A 10272-nucleotide genomic window follows, 5' to 3' on the forward strand; every position below is an offset into this window, starting at 1 on the left:
TGGAAGGCAACAAAGGAGGACAGATTTTAAAACTGTCCAAGATAGAAGGAAACGGGGACTATTAGAATGAGTGGGATCAGGTTATCACTCAGGTATACTCACTGTCAATACCTTAAGTATAGCCGAATTTTAGAGCTAGATACAGTCTGTTCAGTAGAAAATACAGGATATTACTGGAGAAGGTTACCAGATTAATCAAATTTTTGTGATGTATCCCAGGTGACTCTAGATGCAGTGAAGCCCCTTCAAGCTAGAACATACCTGATTATTGACCATACAGACTCAACTATAAAGGAAACACAGAAGACTGAGATTTCTGCCACACAGTCTGCATGATTAATAGCAGATTTATTACAACTTGATCCATATCAAGTATCAAACTGGGTATCAGGCAGGCAGATAAAAGAATGGCTTGAAGACAAGGTACCCTTATGTCACATTACAAGTCTTACACTAACCCATAATGCATGGCATGCGGCCAAATGGCTAAGGCGTTGGACTAGTGATCTGAAGGTCATGAGTTTGATCCCCAGCCGAGGCAGTGTGTTGTTTCCTTGAGCAAGGCACTTAACCACACTTTGCTGCAGTCTAGCCAACTGAAAATGGGTACCAGCAAAATGCTGGGGTTAACCTCGCAGTAGACTGGCGTCCTCTCGGGCGGGAAGTCACGTACTCTCAGTTACTTCATGCCACAGAAACCGGCATTATCACCGGCCTGATGAGCCTAAATGGCTCGGGACAGACTTTACCTTTTTAACTAACTAACCAATAGTACACTGGGTACGGATGGTGATGGTAAAGAGAGGTTTCATGTTGCTGCGGAGTTCCACACTCTACAACAGGGGAATAATGTAACCTGCCCTTTGAAAAGGATTGACATTGTTGTCAAGTGACATGTGAACACTTGCAGGTTCAATACTAATGAGAATTGTTTATTTTCTGTTTCGTCTGTGAATAATTAAGTCTTTATGCCATATGCATTGGTGGGACATGCATATTGCGTATCAACAGCAGGCTTGAGTCTTCCAAGGGCTGGAAACGGTGTACTCTGAAGTAAATTTTACGTGTGTCTGTATATAATGTGACCGTTCACACCTGGGTGTCCATGTGTAGTCAAACAGAATGAGTGGAGGATAGTGAATCTGAGATTAACGTCCTTGTATGAAGAGGAGGGAGACGTTGGCCAGACGGAACTACAAGAGTAAACCCTACATCAGACTGCTTTTTTGACGATTACAGCTTCACGTTCAACACAAACATTCACTCAGTTCTAATCGACAAGCTGCAAAAACCTGATCTCTTGTTCCTCTCTCTGAAACTGGATGATTGACTTCCTCACTGGGAGACCACTGTTCGTGCCGATTGGAAATAGCTTCTCCTCCTACCGGACGGTCCACACAGATCTGTCGGATCTGTGCCTCATTGCCTTGCCGAAACGGCCCAAGGCAGAAACTCCTACAAGTGGAGCTGCGCCCGGAAAGTACAATTTCTCCGTTTTAAAGTGCTCTTTCCGTTCGGTGAATTGAACTGGGGACACTGCCCGATATCAGACCAGCAACACTCCGCGACAGGCGCAAATACTCACCGGTGAGCCGGGAACCTCTCTCGACGGGTGAAAACTTTCCCCAAACTCCGGACAGAAGGAAACTCCGCCCACCGGCGATAAGCGCATGCGCAGCATGAAACCTGCGATAATCTGCTTCTCGGCGCAACAGATGCGGTTTCACTGGCTCTTCACTCAACCGTGGAGCATCTGGACAGCAAAGGTACAAACATCAGGATGCTCTTTATCGACGGCAGCTCAGCATTCAATGCTACCATCCCCTCAAACCTAATCAATAGACAATAGGTGCGGGAGTAGGCCATTCGGCTCTTCTAGCCAGCACCGCCATTCACTGCGATCATGGCTGATCATACACAATCAGTACCCCGTTCCTGCCCTCTCCCCATATCCCTTGATCCCGCTATCTATAAGAGCTCTATCTAACTCTCTCTTGAATGCCTCCAGAGACTTGTACTCCACAATACGTTTCAAACTTGGTCTCAATATCCCCTTCAGCAACTGGACACTCCGGCTGTTGCGTTGCAGACGCCAGTCAGTTTTATATCGATTGTTATTGCTATTAGTTAATCATTGCACGATTTCAGTTATCGAAAAGTAACTGATCATGTAGGGGTCCTTTAGAACATATGTTCTGAGATGGTTTCAGTAGTGAGAGAGACATTTTAAAATTAAGGGGCAAATCAGTTAAAATCGAGGTGTGCAGAAGTCTCTTCTCTCAAAGGAGTCCTGAATCTCTGGAATCCTCTGCTCCTACTTGTGGTGGGGACCCGCTCATTATGGTGCAGATCCACAAAAGTTTGTTCCCAGTCAGTTCAGATTGGCAACAACATCTCCCCCACAACCTCATCAGCACAGGTCACTATGAGACTGTGTGTTTAACCCCCTGCTTTACACCTCTAACTGTGTGGCTAAGCGGAGCTCCAATTAAATATTCAAGTTTGCTGACAACAGCACTGCTGTAGGTGACACATCTGCATTTAGGAAGGAAATTGAAAACCTGTCCAAGTGTTGCTACAATAACAACTTCTCACTCAACGTCGGCAAGACCAGGAGCTGATTATTGACTTCAGAAGGAGGAACCCAGACGTCCATGAGCCAGTCCTCATCGGGGGATCAGAGGTGGAGAGGGTCAGGCACTTTTAAATTCTTATTATTTCAGAGGACCTGGCATGGGCCCAGCAAGTGCGTGCAATTATGAAGAAGTGCACCCTGAGGTGTTTGTGAAGATTCTTCGGCATGTAAAACTTTGACAAATTTCTATAGATGTGTGGTGGAGAGTATATAGACTGGCTGAATCATGGCCTGAGAGGGAAACACCAATGCCCTTTAAGGGAAAGTCTTACAAAGAATTGTGGATACAACCCAGTCCATTACGAGTAAAACCTTCCCCACTATTGAGCTCTCTACACAGACAGATGTCACAGGAAAGCAGCATCCAACATCATGGACCCCACAACCCAGCTCGTGTTCTCCTCTCTCTCCTGCTATCAGGAAAAAGGTACAAGACCCTCATGACTCACACCACCAGGTTCAGGAACAGTTATTGCCTCTCACCCATCAGGATAATGAATCAAAGGAGATAACTTCATGAGTTTCACTCATGCCATCACTGAAATGTTACCAGAATCTATTGACTCACTTTCAAGAACTCTTTATCTGATGATATTTTTGCTCATTTTTGTCTTTATTATTATCATCATTATTAATATTTTATTTTCACATTTTTATTTGCACAATTGTCTTTAGCACAGTGTTTGCTTCTCCACCTTGTTGGGGACGGTCCTTCATTGATTCTATTCTGGCTCTTCAATTTAATGTGTATGCCCACAAGGAAACAACTCTCAGCGTTGTATATTGTGACCTGTGTGTCATTTCATTTCATACTTCAAAGTAAATTTGTTTACTGATCTCCCGGACACAATCACTACCTCCACCCTTCTCTTCTCCATCTTTCATCACGCTCCACACCCGGATCTATCTCACACTTCCCTAAATCTTCCCAGCTTTGCCCCCACCCCTTCCCCTCACTGTACTTATCACCGACCCTGACTCTCAGTCTCAGCCTGAAATGCCAGCTGTTCATTTCGCTCCACAGATGCCGCGTGAGATTTTTGCCTGATCCTCAATTTTGTGCTTCCTGCAGACTCTGCAGATGTGCTGACCTATGCTTAATGTGAGGAGGCTGACTGAGTCTTCACTGCCATTTGAGTCTCGTGATTCACTATGCTCTGACGGAAGACATTTTTCCTCCTCCCAGTCATGAACAGTCCACCCCTTTTTCTGAGACTCTGGCCCCTGTTTCAACCATTCATGATGTTGTGCATTCAATCCTTTCACCTTTCAGTCCTCGATTCTCTAAAAGGAACAGTTCTCACATTTCATCTTTCATCTGGGATGACCACAACACTCTGAGATCACTGTGCAGAGTCTTCATTCTGCACTCTATAACAAATATTATCTAACCTGTTTTTAAACTACTGTGTAATTAATTTCCATCTGTGCCAGCCCTGTGTGACTCTGTGTGTCACCTCCATTACCCTGCCACTACTTCCAACTTCTCACTTCCCCTCTACTGGACCCAGCTATCGCTCTATTGTTCATTTCAAATGCCCAAACCTCAGCCCTTTTTCTCTGGTCATCTCCACTCCGCTTACAGTCCAGAGCGAGGTCATCGATCCAAAACCTGGACTGGCCATTTCTGTCACTAGATGCTGCCTTTGTGACTGAGGTCCAGTCCTGATGAAGGGCCTCAGCCCAGAATGTTGACTCCTTATCCTTATCTGTAGATTCTGCCTGGCCCTGCTGATTTCCTCCAGTGCTTTGCACGTGTTGCCTGAGGTGCTCCAGTAGTTCATTCTTTGCACAAATAACCTCTGTGAGTAAAGAGAGCAGGATTTTACACAGTACTGTAGGTGCAATCCCAACAAAGCTCACAGAATGTGAGGATATTTTCACTTATGAGGGGTGATTAATAAGTTTGTGGCCTAGGTAGAAGGAGTTAATTTCAGAAAACCAATCTCATTTATTTTTCAACAGAGTCCCCTCCTACATTTGCACACTTAGTCCAGCGGTCGTGGAGCGTACAGATCTTGGACCTCCAGAAAGTGTCCACAGATGGGTGATTGATAAGTTTGTGGCCTAAGGTAGAAGGAGATATATAGCTCTTGTTACAAGCTCATGCAGGTCAACTCCTTGAGTGTTAGGCAGAGAGTTTGAAGTTAATAACTCTTCTCATTCTACCCTGGGCCATGAACTTATCAATCACCCATCTGTGGACACTTTCTGGAGGTCCAAGATCCGTATGCTCCAAGACCACTGGACTAAGGGTGTAAATGTAGGTTGGAGACAATGTTGAAAAATAATTGTAATAGGTTTTCAAAAATTGACTCCTTCTGCCTTAGGCCATAAACTTATCAATCACCCCTTGTATACCCAGTAACTCCTCCAGTAAATAACTTTGACCTCCCTCCCAACCACTGCACACCAGTCCCTCACCATTTAAACACACTCAGTGTTTCTGTGCCTCCTGCAAGGTGACCTCTCCTTGCCAGCTGACCTGTCCCCATTCACTCCGTTTCCCTTTGTCACCCTGAAGCCTCTTGACGATATAATCACTACTCAAACCTCAGGGGGTTTTCTCACTTTCAGGAGAGTTTAATTGCCAAGTGCACAAGTACAGGGTGGCACAGGCACAGTGAAACACTCACTTGCAGCAGCACCACAGACTTGTTATTACCCCCAAACCATCGGACACTTGAAGCAAAGGAGATAACTTCACTCACCCCATCACTGACCCGTTTCCACAATCCATGGAGCCACCTTCAAAGACACTTCACCTGATGTTTCTGGCATTTTTGCTGCATTATTCATATACGATAATTATTTTTTTTTATTTGCACAGTGTGTTCTCTCTTTTACATCGTGTCAGTCCGTTGTGTGTTGGCTTTCCATTGTGTCTCTTGGATTGACTGCGCATGCCCGCAAGACAATGAATCTCAGCTTTGTATAAGGCAGCGTATACGTACTCTGATAATAAATTTACTTTGAACTTGTACTTTTAAATGTAGACCAGATAAATTGTACAGATCTGTGATACACAAAATGAAAAAAAAAATGAATTTTCCATCATTTTGCCATATAAATATAAATTGTCTGTCAACAACAGACTCAGAAATGTACTGGTACAGAGGAGATGTCAGGGGTAAGGTTTTTTATGGAGAGAGTGGTGAGTGCGTGGAATGGTCTTTCGGCAACAATGGTGGAGGAGAATACAATAGGGTCTTTTAAGAGACTCCAGGATAGGTATATAGAGCTTAGAATAATAGAGGCCCATGGGTAATGCTGGGTAAAGTTAGGTAATTTCTAAGGTAGGGACATGTTTGGCACAACTTTGTGGGCTGAAGGGCCTGTATTGTACTGTAGATTTTCTATGTTTCTCTGTATTTCAGCCAAATGGTTGATTCAGTTTGGGAAACAGTGGGCTCCAAGCCCCGGTCCTGACAACACCGAATTGGTCATCCTGCAGGCCTGGGAAGGATCTGGTTATCCCTTCTCGGTAAACACACAGACACCAGGAACAAGAACAGGCCACTGGGCCCCTCCAGCCCGTCCTGTCATTCAATAAGGATCCAGGCCTGTCCATCGTTGACCCCCAACACCCCTCTTATCCCCACTTTGCCATGACCATTGTAGCAGGTCAACAGTCTGCCGGTGTTTGCCCCACAATGTGGTAAATCCCTCTGCTTGCCATCACCGTTGGCTTAGACATTTTCACAGATGAGACCCTCCTGTCCCGACCGGGACACACATTCTGTCCGCCCCCTCTCATGCCATCTTTGTGCTTTCAATAAAATCCCCCCCCCCCCTTTAACTCTTTCGTCTGCCGGGATCCCTCCGTCCCCGGGAATCCAGAATCAAGCCGATGGGCCGAGCGGTCTGTCCCACCTCTCTGTGATACATCAGAATTTGATCACAGGAGACACTTCTCAAACGCCCCCAACTTTCCTCACAGGAAAATGGAAATAAATCAGACATTTACCTTGGGATTTGTTCGGGTTTGTGGAGCGTTCAGCTCAAGGGCAGAAGAAACATCAACGGAGATAACGCCCTGTCGGCTGGTCTGGCTCAGCTATTGGATATAACCAGTGACTGACATCGCCTCGGGCCAATGGGAATAGCGTAGATTCGAAATCCACTGGTGACCCCCGGGGGTGTCAGGTGATCGTTTGCTCAGCAGTTAAACCATCTTAGCGCGTGTGTGGGCGCATGTGACGGCGGCAGACGTAACAGATCCCGATTATGGGAGTCCGTGTACATGACGTCAGGCGCGTGTGAGTGCCGTTGTGACGTCACGAGGGGGGAAGAGCTTGTGTTTTAATACACCTTAATAGATATCCCTTATAATTTCAGCGGTATAACACAATTAATCATGGTTTTCATTCTGAATCCAAATCTATAACAGAATTGCTAGCGGGGTGTATACACAGTCTATTCTTCAACAGAATACCTCTCGACCCTGCAGACTATAAATTAATAATCCTGGTAAATTAACAATGTTGTCAATGTTGAGGCGACCCTTCCCTTAGCAGCCGGAACCATTCAGTCAGTTGATCGCTGAGAAGAATTATGTTTGTTTGTCTTTAAAGACGGCTGGACGAAGTTGATGTGAAGGTCGGGGTGTCCCAGTTAAAGGGCAGGACTGCTAAACCTGCGTTTTCGCTCCGACCTCCGACCACCGACCACGGTAGCGCCGTGGCGACCTCTGGCCATTGGCGGCGCTGCGGCGACTTCCGGCCACTGTTGTCGATATGGCGACCTCCGAGCATGGATGGCGCTGTGGCGAACTCCTGTTCAGCGCAGCCGCAGTGCCGACCCCAGTCGTGTTCGGTGGTGTTCCGGGTCGGGCGGGGGTGAGGTCTGATCTTGGGTTTGTGTAATTCGAGGGTCGATCGCAATGGGAAAGGGTCGGGACGGAGCTCTGCTGAACGGCTGCAGGCTCTCTTTTGTCGTGGTTTCTCGTGCAAGTGACCAGGAGACGCAGAAGATTCTTCAAGTAGTATTAAACTTTAACTTGCAAATCAAAGCTGAGACAGTCTGTGAGCTGGTCGCTGATTGCCCACCGATCCTTGCACATAGCATGTTTTATAGCAATCTCCTGGTTTAGTTGTATTAGCATATCCAAACGGTCTATAGTTGCGTCTCACAAGTACATCCGCCACTATTGTTTCTACCCATTGATTTAATCATGTTCTAATCTACATCTCTTAGCTACCTCTCATTAACACATCATTATAATCTACATCTCTTAGCTAGCCTCTCATTAACGCCCCATTATCTTCTTCTACATTCTTAAGATTTCATTCTCCTACTAAATTGGATACATGCATAGCAAATAGCAAGCTCAAAGCTGACTGCATAGTTTTGGTTACACAGTAAACAATGCAACTTTTATACTCCAATATAACCCCCCTTTGAGACCAGAGGGTCTCACACAGAGAAAAGACTAAGAGTCTGCGCACAAAAGCCCCAATAAACTCAAGCACTTATCCCCAAATCTCGGGTTAAACTATCATTTTCTGCGCCAAGTCCTCAAGGTATTCTCTCCTGGGCCGCTGAGCCAAAAACCTGTCCCTCTGTACCTGAGACAAGGAAAAAGACTCATAAGCCCTTACAATCTACTCCCACACTGTCGTTTTGCTCTTGTTCATCCTGCAGGTGTTGTAGGCTGTAACGATATATTTTCGGTGTTTCTTTCTCCACTAAGCTTGCTTCAGTAATTGCCCATAGCACTGGAAATTGTTTGGTTGCAGCACGCACTGCAAGAGATTTGAGACAAGGAAGAAAGCAGCACAGCACAAGCACACAGCTCAACAGTACAATACTGACAGTTTTTGCCATTTTAGTCAGCCATGCTCCCTGTCCTCCGAGTCTACTTTCTAGCCAGTCAAATAACTGATGTCCGGACCCTGCATTCTGTTTAACTTACTTTCTTAGACTTTTCAACTTATACATTGCCTTAGTAAACGATCCTTCTGGACTACAGTTATTTGGTATAAAAATACAGCACTTCTCTCCAAACATCACACAACCTCCTCCTTTTTCTGCCAACAGCCAGTCCAATGCTTTCAGGGTTCCATTAATTCTCTCTACCATGCTCTGCGACTGAGAGTGGTATACACATCCAAATCTTTGCTTTATCCTTAGCGCTTGTAATACTAATTTGACCACTTTCTGGATAAAAGCTGAACCATTGTCTGAGCAAACTTCTGTAGGTATTCCTAACCTTGGGATCACTTTATTTGTCAGAAATTTTACCACTGTCTTTGCCCCTTGATCTCTTGAAGGTACCGCCTCCACCCATCTGCTAAATCGATCAATTACTACCAGCTTGTATCTTTTTCCTCTCACTGTCTGTATCATGTCTACATAATCGATCACTAGATGTTTAAATGGTCCTTCAGGTACAGGAATGTGACCTATTGGGGTTGTAATTCCTTTCCGAACATTATTCTGTGCTCATACTTCACACTGTGACAAGACAAAGTCCACTGAAGCCTGTAAATAAGGTGACCAAAAACCATCCTTCTTTATTTTCTTTATCACTTCCCCCCTTGCACAACAGTCAATCCCATGCACTTCTGAAATCAGAATCATCAGTAGAGGGGTGGGCGCTACCAACAAACCATCTTTCATGCTCCACAAGCCTTCCGGGTTCTGCTTGACCCCCCTTTTTCTCCACATTGTCTGTTCTGCCAAAGTTGCCTTACCTTGTATTTCAATTAGGTCCTCTACCTCAGGTTCTGGAGTTAGGCTTACCTGGAGGGCAATGACAGTTGAAGTACATCCAGACGCTTTTCTGGCTACATCGTCCATTTGTTATTGCATCATTTCCCTTTTTATATGCCTGGCATTTTACTATAGCCAATGCTTCAGGTTTTATTGTGGCTTTTATTAAGTCTAGAATTTGCTGACAATGTTGTATGGGATCTCCATTACTTTTCTTAAAACCTCTCTGCTACCACACTGCCCCGAACAAATGGCATACTCCATGGGCATATGCCGAATCAGTATAGATGTCTACATTTTCACCTTCCATCATTTCACACGCAGCTGTCAGGGCTTTGATTTCCGCTAGTTAGGCGGAACACGGTTTGGGACAGGACTCTATCCTAATAATGTTATAGCTCGACTGATCATGCTGCACTTCTGAGAACCCTGCATGATATCCATCATAGTCCCTATAACAAGAGCCATCTACGAGCAGAACCTTTTAATCTGCATCCTCTAGTGGTTCTGACCGTAAATCTGCTCTCAATTTGGCAAATGTCATCATCTTCCCTACACAATCATGGGGTTCTCCTTCATAGCCCAAAGGGACAAAATCAGCTGTATTACTGGCAGTGCATCTCTGTATAGTTATATCTGGAAATATCAATAGCATCTAATATGCTGCTATCCTGGCTGGTGTCAACCCAAATTTCCCTCTTTCCAGCAATTCTGCTACTTTGTGGTGTGTGTACAGAGTCACAGGATAGCCCAGGGTTACAGATGATGCCTTTCCATATGCGTAGTACAGCGCCTCGAATCCCTGATAACAGGGTGGATACCCCTGAACCACCTCATCTAGTCTCGTACTGTAGTATGCTATCGCCTGCTTTGCTTTTCCTGTGCCTATCTCTTGTGTTAGAACCGCTGTGACATAACCCTCC

General features: G+C 45.3%; 1 protein-coding gene across 1 annotated transcript in view; it reads right to left on the bottom strand.

The window, feature by feature from the left end:
* The window catches only part of LOC132387384 (NACHT, LRR and PYD domains-containing protein 3-like), a 37725-nt gene extending 36106 nt beyond the window's left edge, over positions 1–1619 (bottom strand). The window contains exon 1 of the mRNA XM_059959759.1: positions 1586–1619. The gene's annotated coding sequence lies outside the window, so the exon portion shown is untranslated. The remainder of the gene's footprint in view (positions 1–1585) is intronic.
* Positions 1620–10272: the final 8653 nt, after the last annotated feature.

The sequence above is a fragment of the Hypanus sabinus genome, unplaced genomic scaffold (assembly GCF_030144855.1).
Source record: "Hypanus sabinus isolate sHypSab1 unplaced genomic scaffold, sHypSab1.hap1 scaffold_180, whole genome shotgun sequence".
In the NCBI taxonomy this organism is placed as follows: domain Eukaryota; kingdom Metazoa; phylum Chordata; class Chondrichthyes; order Myliobatiformes; family Dasyatidae; genus Hypanus; species Hypanus sabinus.